Source organism: Macaca fascicularis, chromosome 11 (assembly GCF_037993035.2).
Source record: "Macaca fascicularis isolate 582-1 chromosome 11, T2T-MFA8v1.1".
Lineage (NCBI taxonomy): Eukaryota > Metazoa > Chordata > Mammalia > Primates > Cercopithecidae > Macaca > Macaca fascicularis.
This window is the reverse complement of record NC_088385.1, coordinates 28,470,486-28,487,548: the sequence shown is the minus strand read 5'-3', so window position 1 is coordinate 28,487,548 and position 17,063 is coordinate 28,470,486. Positions and strand designations below refer to the sequence as shown.

General features: G+C 37.4%; 1 long non-coding RNA gene across 4 annotated transcripts in view; it reads left to right on the top strand.

Annotated features, from left to right (window-relative positions):
* Positions 1-12,380, top strand: part of LOC123567477 (uncharacterized) — a 90,919-nt gene extending 78,539 nt beyond the window's left edge. For 3 of the 4 annotated variants that reach the window (XR_012419725.1, XR_010579330.1, XR_010579331.1), the window contains one exon: positions 7,957-10,656. This is a non-coding gene — a long non-coding RNA (uncharacterized lncRNA). Of the gene's footprint in view, positions 1-7,956; positions 10,657-11,835 lie in introns of those variants that run through there. The other variant, XR_012419726.1, reaches the window with a different exon arrangement.
* Positions 12,381-17,063: the final 4,683 nt, after the last annotated feature.

The following is a 17,063-nucleotide window of genomic DNA, read 5'->3' as shown; positions in this document are numbered from 1 at the left end:
TATATCTTTAATTGGATCTCTTTTTAACTTCAAATGTAGAGTCACATCTTACCTAAGAGTATAAAGTCTTAAGTTAGCCAGCAAGCCAATAATTAATTATAATCAAAATTGCCCTGGAGAAATTCCTTAAATCATCCACAAAGTACAATGTCAATGGTTTTGTAAATACAACCCTGTATAGTAATTGGTAATTCTTTTTTTGTGTGTAGGGGAGGGGGAGAGGATGGAGGGAGACAGGATCTTCCTCTGTTGCCCAGGCTGGAGTGCAGTAGTATGTTTATGGCTCACTGCAGCCTTGATCTCCTGGGCTCAGTGGATCCTCCTGCTTCAGACTCCCTAGTAGCTGGGACTACCAGACACATGTCACTAAGCCCAGCTAATTTTTGTATTTTTGTAGGGGCAGGGTTTTGCCATATTGCCCAGGCTGGTCTTGAACTCCTAGTCTCAAGCAATCTGCCTGCCTCAGCCCCCCAAAGTACTAGGATTACAAGTGTGAGCCACCAGACCCAACCTGGTAATTCTTAAGAACAATGAGAATCACTGAGGAAAGAATAAAACTTTTAATCATTTAAATTCTGTTCCTTTAAAGAAAAGTATGAAATGGAAATGGAAAATGGGTACAAAACATTCTAAAATAGGGCATTCACTCTATTCTGTTAAAATATTAAACCTCTGTGTCCTTAAGACATCTTGGTAGATCTGCATGTTTCTATGAGGAATAAATGGGAAAAATTGTGTGACAGCACCTGGCATAGCACCTTACATAGAGAAAGCACTAAATAAAGATCCACTAGATTTGAATCAAATAGAGCTTGGTCATACCCAGGAATAATACGCTTTTTTTGGGAAACATATGGAGAACTTGACCACTTGCCTACTGACTGTCCAGGTGGTGGCTCTACTGAACAACTGTTACTCCTGTGCCTTAGGGCATTCTACTTTTGACCCTTAGAGCAAAATTGTTTCAAAAATCAGAGTAAAAGTTAAATACCTGATCGGCGGCAGCCAAAAAGTATTGTTCAACACTGGATTATTATGACTTAAAACTTCTCTAATACTCCATTAGAACAGCTTGAAACAGTTCATCAAGTGGAAGTAAAGACTTCAAACTTCTTTTCAGTTATATGCAATAGTATAGTAGCTCCCTTAGATGTAAGAAACGGGAAATAGTATTTCCATTCACCTTTTAGGAAAATGACCAACAAGCAGAGATGGAAATGTATTCACTAGTTGATATCAAAAACCATGACATATAGTTGCATGTAGTAGGTAGCAGGTTACTAAGCCAGTGACCAAGTCTAATTTATGAACAAATGACAATGCACCCGATGATTCCTGGACATTCCTGATTGGCAGACTTTGGACTTCTTGCACTCAAGTAAGTAGGGGTTGGAGGCATTAGGATTAGGAAATTGAGATTATTAATTGATTATGTTAGATTGTTATTCCATATCTGCACTGTCACTCCTTCCATTTTTTTCAGATCTCTTTGCCTAAACGCCTCCTTAATAGAAGTCTTTCTTGATCACTTTCTATCTCTATCGCTCTCTCCATATCTATCTCTGTCTCTCTAGATATCTGTCTTTATCACTATCTTTCTCTGTTTAGCTCCTGGCTCTGTGTTAGTTTTCATTCTTTCTCGTTTCTCTGTTTTATTTTTCTTATGAGCACTTATACTACCTAACATGCTATATATTTATATTGATTAGTTTATTCCACAAGAGCAGGGACTTTGGTTCATCTATTTTCACATCTCCAAGTTAGGACAGAAGCACATAGGAGGTGCTCTATCAATTGATCAATCAATGTTAATAAATATAACAAAGTATGAATGAATTATTATTTATTTAGCACCTGCTCTGAAATAGGTAGACAGTATAAAACCGGAAGTTCTAGATTCTGGCTGTGATTTGGAGTTTATCATCTTGTAAGATGATCAAGGATGTGAGAATTAGACAACGAAGCCTAATATGCTCATTTTTCTCAATAACTTCTCCCTTTATTCTCCCCTTTCAAAACTAGCACTACTGCCAGGGAAATAGTGCTCTTCCCAGGTTCACAGCTCTTCAGGCTATCTTGATGACTTCTTTTGAACTTCAAAGCTGCCTTTGATGTTCATTTTGGTGTCTGGAGAAAGTTAGCACCTGATGAGCTTTGCCTCCACTTCTGGTTGGCTGACCTTATTGTTCTGTGCTCTCTAAGGCCAGAAAATACATAAGAAGAATGACTGTAACTCACATATGGAACATTTGCCTGACTCTTCCCTCTCCCAGGACCCTGATATCCTGGCTCACCTAAGTGCCTTTTGGGTCTGGGCCTAAGCTGTCCTCATGACACAGTCTGGAAAATATCTAAGCAATTTTTCAGAGGCAGAGTCTCTTCTCTTCCTCAACATCACTATTTCTTCCCTGCAAAGTACAGAGTACTTTCCACATGGAAACAGGAAAGCCGTAGGCCAACTAGAATAGAATCAGATTGTTGGGTGTAAAAGCAGAGTGTCCGTGCTGCACAATGGGGAAGAACTTCAATGGAGAAGCCAGAAGGACAAGTATTTCAACCTGGTTCCACCACTCACCAGCTCTCTGACCCTGGGCATTGAACCTCTCCAAGTTTCAGATGCTCTGCTGAATAAATGCCGGGGATAATAGCAGTACTTATCGCCTATGAAAGTCATGAGGGTTAAATAAGAGAATGTTGTAAAATGTACTGAGTACATGGCACAGAATCTCATTTAAAATGTTCACTTTCAACATTAGAATAAGAGCTCAGACTTCTAAACATGAGACATTTAAAGTAAAGCGTCGTGTAGATAGTAGATTCCAGACTAATTCAAGCAACACCTTCACTTAGATTGCAGTGTGAAAAATGAGAGATTTGTGTTTCATTTTCCATTGCTATACACCAGCACATATCTGTAGCTACTCTTTGTATGTGAATATTTGCATACTTTATATCTGCATATATGTTAATGAACTGATCAGTTGACCAACAGAGGCTTGTATTCTAATGCTCCCAACCAATTCCCGTGAGCTTTCTGCATCTCCCATGTTGCACTTCTCCACACCTCAGACCTCACAAAGTGTCCTTCCTGCTTTCCAGAACTATGGAGACAGGGACTTTGAATTCCTCTGCATTTATACAAATTAAGTCAAAATAAGAAGAAAGTCAAAATCTCTCATATTTTAAGGTTTATACTTTTGGACTTGAAGTGCCCAGTGTCACTTTCTTGTCATTTACTGACTTGAAGTCACCAGTGTCCCAGAGAGAAGAAAATGTAATTTCCATGACTGTACCTCAGTTCTAAGATGGGGTACATTTTATTTTTGTTTATGTGAATTATTTTGTGTTAAAAATAAATTATCGAAAAGTGAGAGTCACAGCAGCCACAACCTTTGCAATCTCTCACAGTTTAAGTGGAATCAAAATAGCATTCCAGGGTAGAGAGTGTACAGAGTGTATTCTGTATTCCTGCTCTCTGGTCATCAGAGATCAAGCGTTTCTTAAGACTGACAGAATAAAGTACTAGATGTTGTGTGAAATAAGGTAAATAAACTAAAGGTTGAGGTGGACATGAAGAAATATGTAGAAATATTCCTTCCTAGCTGAGTGAAATCAATATAGATGATAAGGGCTTGGATCTGGCTGTTGGAAGGTGAAGCTCTGCTGCAAGGTCTCTCTGTGACCTTGAGCAATTCATTTACCCTTCCTGCCTGAGTTTCCCATTCTAAGAAATAGGACATGTGAGTTAGGAATATGGGGACTAGGAAAATTAGCACTTATGAAGCTATCAGAATATAAAATAATTATAAATGTTACTTTGGTTATGTATATTAGAGGAAAAAGACTGAAAACATGATGAAGATTTTTAATGAGATAACTCTAGTGTTTCTAATATGTATTAGATGCTGATTTAAATATGAAATCCTACTCTCCTCCTGACTTATTTTAGGATTTGTGATTGGGAAGATGACAATGTTCTTGACGGGTAAATCACTGAATTTGGGAATCAAAAGACTTGGAGTTAAGTTTTTGTATGCCAAGACCATGGAAAAGCCATTCAACCCTTCTTCATCTTAAAAACGAAGATGTTAATTCCACCCTCCCCCAGGGAGTTATTCAGAAAACTAAATGAGATAATTTGTGTGAGAAAAGTTGGTATCATTTGGTGAAGCAGGAAGCACCCACACTTTGGAATCAGAGAGACATTGTTTCAAATTCTTATCCCATCTCTACTCAGCCACAAGATGCTGGGGAAATAATTTACACATTGTGGATCTATTTCTTCATCTGTAGAAGACAGTAAAGTATCTACCTTAAAAGTGGGTAAGAAGAATAACATCTGAAAACTCCTGGTATGTATTTGGCCTCAGAAAATTCACTCCTCCTAACAACAAAATAGTCACCCATAGAGTTAAAATGGTACAAGGAGCCTCGAAGAGACAGCTCCTTTTTAAAAACTTTTAAAAATTAAATAATTAATAACAAGAAAATAATATTCCACATTTGTGTAAAATATTAAGAATAACAGACTGGGAGCAGTGGCTGATGCCTGTGTAATCCCAGTACTTTGGGAGGCTAAGATAGGAGGATTGCTTGAGGCTAGGAGTTCATTACCACCTGGGCAACATAGTGAGACCTTGTCTTTACAAAAAAATATTAAAAATTAGTCAGGCTTGGTGGCATGGATGTGTCCCAGCTACTTGGGAAAATCGAGCTCAGAAGTTTGAGACTGCAGGGAGATATGATCGTGCCATTGCATTCCAGGTTGGGTGACAGAACCAGACCGTGTCTCTTAAAAAAAATAGAATAAGATGGACATCTGTGTACTAGCTAATCACATTACAAACATCTTCGGGGTCTCCTATGAGACTGTACCCAATCCCTTCTCACCCTCTTCCTATAAGGTAACTGTAATGTGAATTTAGAGGTTCTCTTTTAAACTACATATACAGTATTATCAAATGATATAGTTTAGTTTCAAAAACTGTTATACTAATGGATTTTTACTACGTGAACTCTGACTTTTTTGACTCAACATTGTATTTGTGAGATTCCTCCATGTTGTTCAGCTGCAAAGCAGTCATTTTAATGACTTTATGTTATTTCATCATATAACTACCATTTATTTATCCATTCTTCTATTGATAAACATTTGGTTTGTTTCCATTATTTTGCCAATGTAAACAATGCAACTATGTGTATTCTTATATAATCTTGTGATTTTTCTTTAGGGTATATATCCAGGAATGAAGTTGCTGGTTTATAGTTTATATAACTTCATAATTACTGAAAATGTCAAATTGTTTTCAAAAGTTGTACCAATTTATACTCTCACAAAGAGCATATAAAGAGTTTTCATAGGTCTACAATCTTGCTAAGATTGGCATTGTCAGTAGCAGTATCTCATTTTTATTTTAAGGTGCATTTCTCTGATTACTCATGAGGTTGAGTATGTTTTCATATGTTTATTGCCCATCCGTAATTTAGTTGCTGATATTTTAAGACTTGCCCTTTCTACATAAATAGCATGACTGACTCAATGTGCAAGCAATTCACCCTGAATCTTGTAGAAATCCTTATAAGATGAAGTCGTCTTTAAGCATTCCAGTAGACTTTTCATAAAGAAATTTATAACACGTTGCTTTTGAACTCTCTCATATTACTTTCAGACTGTTGTAGACTAAACATCTAGCAGTTTCAGAGCATTCATAGTATACAATCAGAATATGATAAGCTACCAGCCAGGTCAAGGTTCTTGGATGCAAACATGAATGTGAACTTTCCTGAAGGAGGATTATTCATATTTTTGCAAATTGTAAATGACAGTTTTGCCTCCTGACTGGCTTTATGGGTTATCTTCATAGGAGAAGTTAAAAGATGCAGTGGAATATTTTACCTGTTGGAATTAGAAAAGTGAGAATAAAACCAATTTCTCTTACTCTAGCCCAGCATCAATTATTCTAATTTAGGATGTAGATAGTACATAGTAGCCTAATGTAGATAGTAGATTACAGACTAACTCAAGCAGCACCTTACATTAGAGCTACTAATTGTTTTCAGTCGACCCACAAATAAAAGAGAATTACATGATTTAGTATAAATATCCAAAAATGCTGCATTCACTTTCTTCATCTTCTTGAACAATTGAGTCAATTCCATTAAACTGGGCTGAGCAAAGTAGGCTTAGGGGATTGAAGTAGGCAAGTGGTAGGATGGTCCAGGCATGGAATTGTCATCCAAATAGGATGAGGAGGGAATTTGCATGGGGGCAGCCAGGTTTAGGGTTTTGGAGTGAGAACATCTGTGTCAGCAGAGAGGAGGGGCAGCGGTGAGAAATTGATTACATATGCAGAACTAATCCAATAAGTAAATATATTAAAGATAATGAGAGCCAGCTTCCTTACTATTAAATGAGAGAAATCTATGGAGTGGAATTAGAATTGCCTGTTTGGACTCATTGTTTTCAATATATAGAAACAGAGAGAGAAATATATGTATATGTATTCACAAAGAGCACACGTAGCACAAAGGGCACCTTGGAAAAATATCCAATCCCCAGTTTAACGCAGGAAAAGTATTACATGATTCTGGAACACAGTTTTGTGCCAGAAACAAAGACTTGTTCAAAGAATGATGGAGACATGTCAAAAGGACACAGAGATCAGATTGAAGAGGCTCCTGCTGGCCCAATCTGTGACAATTTAAGCTTTAAAAGAAATAATTATAGTAATGGATTAAAACTAATGAATAGCATATATATCTATGAGTCCATATTGATATAAATAAATAAATGAAGTTGATAGTTAGATGAAGAATGGGATATTCATATAGTGTCAAAGTATCTTCCCACAAAATGCTTACTAATTTCAAAGAGGAAAAAAATAGGTCTACAGTGGTGAAACCTGACAGACACTTTACTCAACGTATTTACTCGTCACCATCAGTGATGAGACAAATAAGAATTGTGACATTCCTGCCAAATAATCTGAATCTAATTATGAGGAAACATTGGATATACTCAGATTGAGGGGCATTCTACAATAACCAACCATTTGTAATCTGCAAAATTGTCAAAATTATGAAAGTCCAGGAAATACTGAGAAAATGTTCAAGATAAAATGATAACTAAAGGCAACATGTGATTCTGGACTGGATCTTTCTTCTATAAAAGACATTATTGGGACAATTTGCAAAAACTCCAGTGGGGTCTGAGGATTAGTGCTAGTAACGTATCACTGTGAATTTCCTGAGTTGGATGGTTTGTCGTGGTTGTATATAGGAGAATATCCTTTCTTAGATAAATATACAATATAACATGTGAGAGTGATCAGACATTCTCTCTAATTCTTAAACTGGTTCATGAAAAAAGGTTTTGTATTGTTTTTGCAGTTTTTCTCTAAGTTTCAGGTTGTTGGAAAAGTAATTAATAAAATAAGGTCTAATACTCAAAGAGATAACGTGAATACAATCAAGATAAATTATTTTAATTAAACTTGTTCATAGTATTCAAAGTCCAGTGCCCAGCGAGTTCATGTATTTTAACCCAATTAGTTAAATCACATCAGAGACGAGTAGAAACAGAAATTGATACATGCTTACTGAGTATTAGGTCCAGGAAAAGGAAGCTGTATATTTAAGTGTAGGCTAGGCAACCAGATCATCTGGGTTCAATGCCAGTCCCATTAGTTACTAGCTATGTAACCCTGGGGAATGAATTAATCTCTTTGAGTCAAGGTTACCTCATTTGTAAAAAGGGGAATGATAATAACATTCCTTTCCCAAAATTTTGTGAAGGTTAAAGAAGAAAACATTAAGTCATTAGCATAATGTCTAGTGCATTGCAAGTACTTAAAAGGGTAGTTCCTATTAATGTTATTGTTTTATTTATTTTTGTACCACCACTCTCTCTATTAGGAAAACTTACCTATGCTTGCATTGTTCTCTTTCCCTTCCCAGGTTCTGACTTTGGGGGCAGAAAAGATTCCCAGATTCTTTCCAAGTTTCTCTGGACCTAGAAAGTGGTGTAAAGAAGAAGTAATGGTAACAATAGCAAAATCAACATGTGGCATGCATCATTTCATTTAATCATTTCATCTGTGAAGCTAAGAATACTCGTTTGTATGTGGGGAAACAAATGTTTAATAGTCAGTAGTTTTAAGACCATTATATAAAAATGTCACATAACAACCAAGGTTATATCCTTTGACTCAATAATTTTTACCCTCTTTTTCAAATGTAAGTATGTTTGCCCCCCAGAATTGCTCATTTGTTTCCGAAGATTTTGGATAGCAGTGACATACAAAGCCTGATACTCAGTGGGAACTCAAGAAATATTTATTGTGTTGAATATTTACTGTGTTTAAAGTGTTAACAATCCATGTCACATATCATAATGTGGATTACTTTATCAGATATTTCATTGAGGTAGATTTGATAGGGAAGGGAAAAAAATAACAAGTGTCTCTGGTGCCTTGCAGAATGGGAAAAATGGTTATTGAATTGGTAATAAAGCACAAAAAGCCAAAGAATAGAAATAAACTTTTCACTGGACAATTTTCTGTAGGGCCGGCATTACTGCCTACCTTTCTTTATGACACATCGAACTTGAGTGTATCTCTTTAAAACGATTTTAATGTAGTTATTTTCTATTGATATTTCCTTGTGTCTGTTCTCAATACAGAGAGACAGAGAAAGAGGAAAGAGAGAAAAAAACAACTAGTCATCTTTCTCCTTACAACTACACTTCATTTTACATGCTTGGGAACCATGTGTGAGCAAGTCCTTTCTTTTCTAAGCTAAGCAAGAGCAGTTGCTTTCCCCATCTGATCCACTTCCCAATAATTGAAAATGTTTGTCATTTTCCTTTGGGATTGCTTGCAGACCTCCCTCTTCTTTGAATGTGAGGTTCCAGACTGTCTCCACTATTCTAACGGGAGCCTCTCTCAATTCTAAATATAGGTCTTGGAGGAATAGTCTGTCTTTATTCCTATATGCATCTCATTACAATGTGAGCAGCAGATATGGTTTGAGATTTATCTTCAGATAATTTTATTAAGCATCTGCAGGTGCCATTTGAACATGCTGGGGCAATACTAACAAATAAATGCATTAAACACCTCCTTTCTGAGAAGCAAAAATCAATCAGATGGTGTGATTTAAGAGCCCCAGAAAAAAGTAATGAGAAATTTTAAATGGTATAGAAGGTTATAGAGTAGCAAACCCCTCAATCAAGAAATTATTGATATTAAGTATAATATGTAATTACATATTTCTCGTCTACCTGTAACACATAATTTTCCTGCTTTGTATAGGGATAATTCATATTAATAAGAAAGAATGATATTTGAAATACTGTCTTAAGCCATTGGAAAATAAGAAAATTAGAGCAATATTCATGAAACTAGTTTATCATGAACTTTTCTGCTTCTAATTTATTTCACAAGGAAAACACTTCATCAATGTATAAGAAGGTTTAAACTGAAATCATTATAATTACACATTATAATGACAGCTTCCTGAATAGTGAAAACATTAACATATTTTAGATAGGAATTTCTAACAGGAAGTAAAACAAAATAAGGTCTTCTATTGTTCAAAGAAATATTTTATCTATGTTGTCACAAAGAATAAAGAAGTCTTTAATCCAAGGTCACCGAACACTTGGATCTCACTTAAATGAGACTAAAAACCCAAGAAAGAGAATCTGCACTGTTGTAAATCAGGACTTTGTTAGAATGAACTCATTCCAGTTTTTGAAGATCAAGGTACAGAGAGATTTCCTTGTCTGCAGCAAGAATATTTCACATACACACAAAAAAATTAGGTCTGTGCCCTTCAGTCAATCGAAGCATAGGGTAGAGATCCCAGACAGTTAATTTGGATTAATGAAACCTATTTGTGGAAATAATGAGCAATATAATGATCATAATGTGCTAAGAAAATAATCTCTCTTTTTTTCTGTTGAAAACTAGCACAAGTGGCCTGTGAACCTTCTTGATGGGAGAAGGCACATTTAATCCGGATGTTCATTTGCAAAGCATTTAGTTTAAAAGCCAAAGAAAATTATTCCTGCGTAATTGTTCTTTGAAACAGATTTATCGTGAATAGACCATTTGTGTTGTGTGTGTGTGTGTGTGTGTGTGTGTGTGTATTTGGTAGTGTTGTTTTCCAGTCACATGCAGAAGACAGATGGTTGACAGTCAATGTTTAGTCAAGGGTGAGAATACTTTTGTTTTAGTCACAGATCTTCTCTACCAGCCACATGATGTGTTCTCTTTTTAATCAGTGCCACAAAAGCTTTTGTGCATTATGAGAATGCTGCTAAATATGACAGATCAGATGCATCTTTTAATTTAGTCCCGCTAGGAGAATAAGCTATTCTTCTTTTACTAGGCAACAGAAGAGGACTTTTTATGTTACTTAAAGCTTAGCTGTGTGAAGCCTTTGAGAGATGGTGCTATCGTGTTGAACTTTCTTGAATCTTTTACCAGAGGCAAATGGCTGTCTTCATTTTCCACAAAGCATTGCTGTTGCTGTTGAACTGAAATGTTCTTTGGATGTGAGCCTGTACAGTAAACGTGCACACATTTAGGACACTTTTTGGCTGGCGTTATACTTAATAGGTGTGATGAAATAAAACTAAGTAACATGAGGAAAGCTCTGGTTTGGCCAGCTCATTCCCTACCCCGTCCTGCACACAGAGGAAGGCTTCACCATTTCCAGGCAATTCTTTGAGCTTTTGTGATGCAAAATTGGTGGAATGAGGCAAAGATAAAAAAACAAAAAGCAAGGCAGATGTAATTTTGACAGAAAATCAAAAAGCATGGAAAAAACCCCAAAACTATAATGTCCCGAGGTCTATAGACAAGGCACATATTTTGCTGGGGGGCTCTGGGAACAAACGATGAACCTCATGAAGACAGAAATCTGGACGATGCAATGATGTGAAAGCATAAGCAATTCTGGGATAGAAAAGTGAGAAACTCCCTGGCGATGGGACGTTATAAAATTGAGAAGAGAGAATTTTAATGGTTTGTTGCAACCTCTTTAAGGATGTTGAAATATGTACATAAATATTGGATGTCCTGTCTGGATGGTACTTCTCTGAATGTTAGCAGCTCTCTGGGACTGAGCCACATGATCAGGACTTCCTGGGGATTACATCAGCATGATAGTTATAAGCTTTTATAATGAGAATTTTCTGCTGGTGCTTCTTGCTTCAGACACATTTTGAAACATTGGAAAATTGCCAATAATGATAGGTTTCTGTGAGTACCTGAATATATTTGAACCGATAGACTTATTTATCTACAAGGCCATTTTAGATACTCATAATACAGATATTCTCTGTGTTACCCGGGTGGTATATCTGCTGACAGTGCTACATCATAAAATAAGATTTGTGATATTGTTGGAGATACAAGATGGTGAGTGATGATCACAGAGTACAGCATCTTAAGAGCCTGAAGGTGAACTGGAAAAAATTAAAATCAAGTTTCAAGAGATTTATTTGGCAACGTAAGTCTAGAAAAAATTTGGCAGAATGTGTAGAAACTAGTAAATACAGAAGTGAGATACCAAGTGGCTTAAGATTTCTTTTTGTTTAAAATATTTCTAGTGGGTAGGACCCTGATCACTTGCTGAATGTTTTCTTGAATCTCTGAAGTTTTCTGGGACTTTGACTATACAGCAATAATAAAAGATTTTCAAAAGGAAAGCTAAGCATTTCTCAAGAATGATTTCCTTTTCTAAACATGCATTCCTGATTCTATATGATTTAACTAATTAACTAATTTTCTAACTTTTAAAGTCTCCTTTCCTGTCCACTTGCTGTAGGAGGCATGGGGTGCTACAGCATGACAAGCCTGAAGATGAGCCTGAAGATGAGATACTGGGTTGCAATAAAGCTATTAATGTTAATCTCCAGTGATGCTGTGCAATCATGTTGGGAAGACTCAGCTACACAGATCCTATAGGCCTAACTGCAGACTAAGGTCATAGGGATTCTGGGAAGGATCAGAGAAACCTTTAGAGTACAGCCGAATGTGTCGCTGCAAATTTTTATGCTGCAATTTATCACAATGGCTAACATGATAGTATTAAGAAGTGGGGCCTTTAGGAGGTGATTAAGTCATGGAGGTAGATCCCTCATGAACATGATTAGCAATCTCATAGGAAGGCTGGAGGTGACTAGCTAGATCCTTTGCCTTACTGGCCCTCTTCCATGTGAGGGCACAGTGTCCATCTCCTCTCAAGGATGCAACGCTCAAGATGTTATATGTGAAGCAGATACCAGGCCCTCACCAGACATTGAACATGCCAGCTCTTTGATCTTGGACTTCCTAGCCCCTTCAATGGTGAGAAATAAACTTCTGTTGTTTACAAATTACCTAGTCTCAGATATTTTGTTATAGCAGCACAAATGGACTAAGACAACAGTCTTTTGAACTCTCTTAAGTCACATTTGTCCACCTCTTGTGTTATGCTTATTTTATATAATTTGTTTATACCCATTTTTGTATACTAATAAGCTGTGTTGTTAATCACAGTAAGATACCTCATGTGGGGAACCATGATTTCATGTATTCTTGAAGAAGTATTACACTCTTCTCTAGTCGTAACAAAGAATTTGGAAATAAAGAATCATGGAGACACTTTTTTTCCCTATGTTGAGAGCACATTTACACAGACACTTTACAGATACATCAATGCCAAGTACCCCTACCAGGTATGTATTTATTATACTAGTTGGGATAAGAAATTCACGCTCTCTAATAAACTCCTAACTCTTACTGATTTAGCAAATGAACGTTTACTTTTGGTTTATGCAGCGCAAGGTGGATGATCCTACTTGGTGGGACCACACAGTCATTCAGAGATTCAAATTCTTTGCAGCCTGTGGCTCTGCTTTCCCCTGGGGCCTTGGAGTCCTCTGCTAGATCCTCAATATGCAGCCCGCAGACAGGGAAGAGAGAGTGTGGAGTGTCACTTGGAGGATCTGTATGGGCCAGATCTGAAGGCAGCATCCACTACTTCTGCCCTTGTCGTAATAGCCAGAATCCTCTAGCCAGGCTGAATTGCAAGATAAGCTGGGAAATCCAGTCCATCTTTGTGGTCAGAAGGAAAGGGAATTGGATTTAGTGAAAAATGAGCCAATCTCTGGCATAGTGTTATGATCTTCACATTACTAATAGGAAAACTGAGTCATAAAGAGGTTAAATACAAAGTCACCCAGCTAGTGGTAAGCTAAAATCTGATCCCAGGAATCTGACTCTAGAACAGCATTTTTAACCATGGTACAAGGGTTCCTCGCCGAGAAATAATGCATGGTACTTCCCATTACTTCAAATGAGTAAAATGAGGCAAGGAAGAGTTTTATGAACTCTTCCTAGTTCACAAAATGTAGCAGACACAGGATTCGTGTTCATTTACTCCATGGAATTTCAACCCTATTTAGGATAAATGTGTGATGCTCTGATCTCAGTGTATCTCTTTCTGAACATCCTTGAGGAAGTGGTATGTGTGCTCTGATCTCCGTCAGTATTCTAGACTGAGCCAACCCACACTCTATCATCTGAGATGCCTGTTTCCAACAGCAGGAATCCGTGGAGGCAAATGGTTAGAACTGAGGATCTAGACTGGGTCGTGGAGTCAAACTAACAGACAGGCAGTGTGGCATTGGGTTAAAAGGCAGACTCTGGAATAAAAACTCTTGAACCAGTAAAACGCAACCCTGGCTATGCTGTTCTCCGGCTGTGTGACTTTGGGCCACTTAATCTCTCCATTCTGTAGCTTACTCATGTGTAAAATGTTGATAATGATAACACCTACCTCATAGGGCTGTTATGGGGCTACATTAACACATGTAAAGTACTTAGAATAGTATCTGACACATAAGCAATCAAAAGAGGTTGCTTTTTACTGTTGTTATTGTTGTTTACTGGCATCTGATCAAGCTAAAAACATAGTATATATTTTTGCTGACACTTAAAGAAAATCAGCTCAGTAAATAGCAACTTCATCTACTCAATAGCTCAAGCGATTGGATGCCACCCTCCCTCATTCCCAAAATCCAATCCATCAGTAAGTCCTGCTAGCTCCACCTCCAATGTATTTATTATATTTTTTCCTCTTCATTGTCCCTCCTTTTCCCTAGTTCAAGCGTCTTTCATCTCTTGCTTAGACTACTGCAAAAACCATTTAAAAGTTTCCTTGCTTCTTCTTGTGCCCCCTACAATCCAGTCTGCACCCAGAAGCAAGAGTGATCTTTTCCTTTTCTAGTTTTATTGAGGTATGATTGACAAAACAAAAGACAAACAAACAAAAAAAACTGTATCTGGGCAAGGCATAGTGGCGCATGCCTGTAATCCCAGCATTTTGGGAGGCTGAGGCAGGAGGATCACCTGAGGTCAGGAGTTCAAGATCAGCCTGGCCAACATGGTGAAACCCCATCTCTATTAAAAATATACAAAAATTAGCCAGTCGTGGTAGTGCACACCTTTAACCCCAGCTACTCATAAGGGTGAGGCAGTAGAATCGCTTGAACCCCAGAGGCGGAGGTATCGCTCCACTGCACTCCAGCCTAGGCGAAAGAACAAGACTCTGTCTCCAAAAAAAAGGAGTATACAACATGATGAGTTAATATACATCTATACATATACATTGTGAAATGATTACCACAATCAAATTAATTACCACATTCATCACTACACATGGTCACCATTGTTTTTGTGTGTGTGTGTGTGTGTGTGTGTGTGTGTGTGTGTGTGAGTGTGCAGTGAGGACACTTAATATCTAGTCTCTTAGTAGATTTCAAACACTATGGTATTATTGACTACAGGCACCACATTAGATCCTCGGAAGTTTTTCATCTTATAACTGAAAGTCTGTACCATTTGACCAACATTTCACCTTATCCTTCCACCCCCCAGCCCCTGGCAACCATCATTCTATTCTCTGCTTCTATAAATGTGATTTTTAAAATTTTACATATAACTGAGATTATATAGTATTTGTCTTTCTGCGTCTGGCTTATTTCACTTAGCCTAATGTTCTCCAGGTTCATCCATGTTGTCACAAAAGGCAGAATCTCCTTCTTTTTAATGGATGAATAATATTGTATTGTATATATACACTGTATTTTCTTTATCCATTCATTTGTTGAAGGACACGCAGATTGTTTCCATATTGTGGCTACTGTGAATAACACTCTAATAAACATGAGGATGCAGATATCTTTTCAAGATACTGATTTCATTTCCTTTGTATAACACACCCAGAAGTGGGATTGCTGGATGGTATTAAGGTTTATTTTTAATTTTTTGAAGAAATGATTTACATAATGACTGTACCAATTTATATTCCTTTGAAAATATAAATCAGATCAGGTAACTCCCCTGAGTAAACCTGCCAACAGCTTCCAATTTCATTGAAGTAAAATCTCAAGAACTTCTTTTAATAATGGAAAGATAATTTCTTAATAGAGTCCTAGATTGTCCAGGACAGTCCTGGCTTATACTGTTTTTCTAAGATTATTATTAATAGCACCCCTTTCACTCTCAAAAGTGTCCAACAGATGATAAATTATATAATTGCCCTACTTAAGTGACCTGGAGCATTCCCACCCTAAGTAAATACTAACAATATAATTTGGTAATAAAATTTTTTGAATTTTTATAGGAAGGGAGAAACACCTGCTAATTTAATTAAAGTTGATAAGCCTCAAATGCAAAGCTTGAAGCAATTTGATTATAATGCAGAAGGTTAGATTTAGTTTGACTGGCTTTTAGCTGTATTTTAAAATAATTGCTGTGTTACTCAGCCCTGGCCCTGAGTCTTGTTTTCTTGATAGAGGGGCTTGGCCATCTCTCCAGCACAGCCTCCTCTCCAGGCCACACTGCTGTGGTGACCTGCAACCCCACTGGTGGACTGTGGGCCTTACTTCCATCAGGCAGGGAGAGGGCATTGTCCCTGAGAACCTTCAGCAATCCTAGCAATTCCTCTTCCCTCTCTGTGCATACCCCACCTGGAGTGCTGAGTTTTCCCATTTGACTCCCTTTTTGGCTGAGGGATATCCCTTCTTTCCTCTATTAGGGATGAGGAAAATGGAAGCTGGGATTGAACCTTGTTTGTGGAGTACACACCCATGCCCTCTGAGGCCTTGTTCTCTGTAAAAAGTCCATTTATTGAGAGAAACGAGAACCTATCTCTAGTCCATAATCAGACTTCGATCATCTGACTTCTGCCTACCTCTCTGACTTGCTTACCATTCACTCTCTTTCTTGACTGGGTACATTGCCTCCCTTTTCTTTCTAGAATATCCCAAGTGTGATCATGCCTCAGGGCCTTTGCATTTATGATTCCTTCTGCCTGGAATGCTGATCCCCTCATTTGCTGGACTCAGCTTAAATGTGACCTCTGTGGGAGGCCTTTCCTAAGGACCCAACCTAAAGCAGCTTTCCCGGTTGATATGGTTTGGCTGCATCCCTACCCAAATCTCATCTTGAACTGCAGTTCCCACAATTCCTATGTGTCGTGGGAGGACCCCGGTGGGACGTAATCGAATCATGGGGGCGGATCTTTCCCGTGCTGTTCTCATGGTAGTGAATAAGTCTTATAAGATCTGATGGTTTTAAAAACAGGAGTTTGCCTACACAAGCTCTCTCTCTTTTTTTCTTCACCTGCTGCCATCCATGTAAGACATGACTTGCTCCTCCTTGACTTCCACCATGATTGTGAGGCCTCCCCAGCAACGTGGAACTGTAAGTCTATTAAACCCTTTTTCCTGCATAAATTAGGCAGCCTTGTGTAAGTTTTTATCAGCAGCATGAAAATGCCCTAATATACCAATTATGCTATCTTTCATAATCCTGTTTTATTTTATTCATAGCACTTATAACTCTCTAAAACTATCTTACTTATTTAGTTGCTAATTTTCTTTCTTTTAAACTCCATAATAATAATAGTTACTAGACTTACTACGAGCCTAACATTCTTTTAAGTACTCTTTGTAGATTACTTTATTCAACCTTTACAATCATTTTATGGGATAAGTACTATTAAAT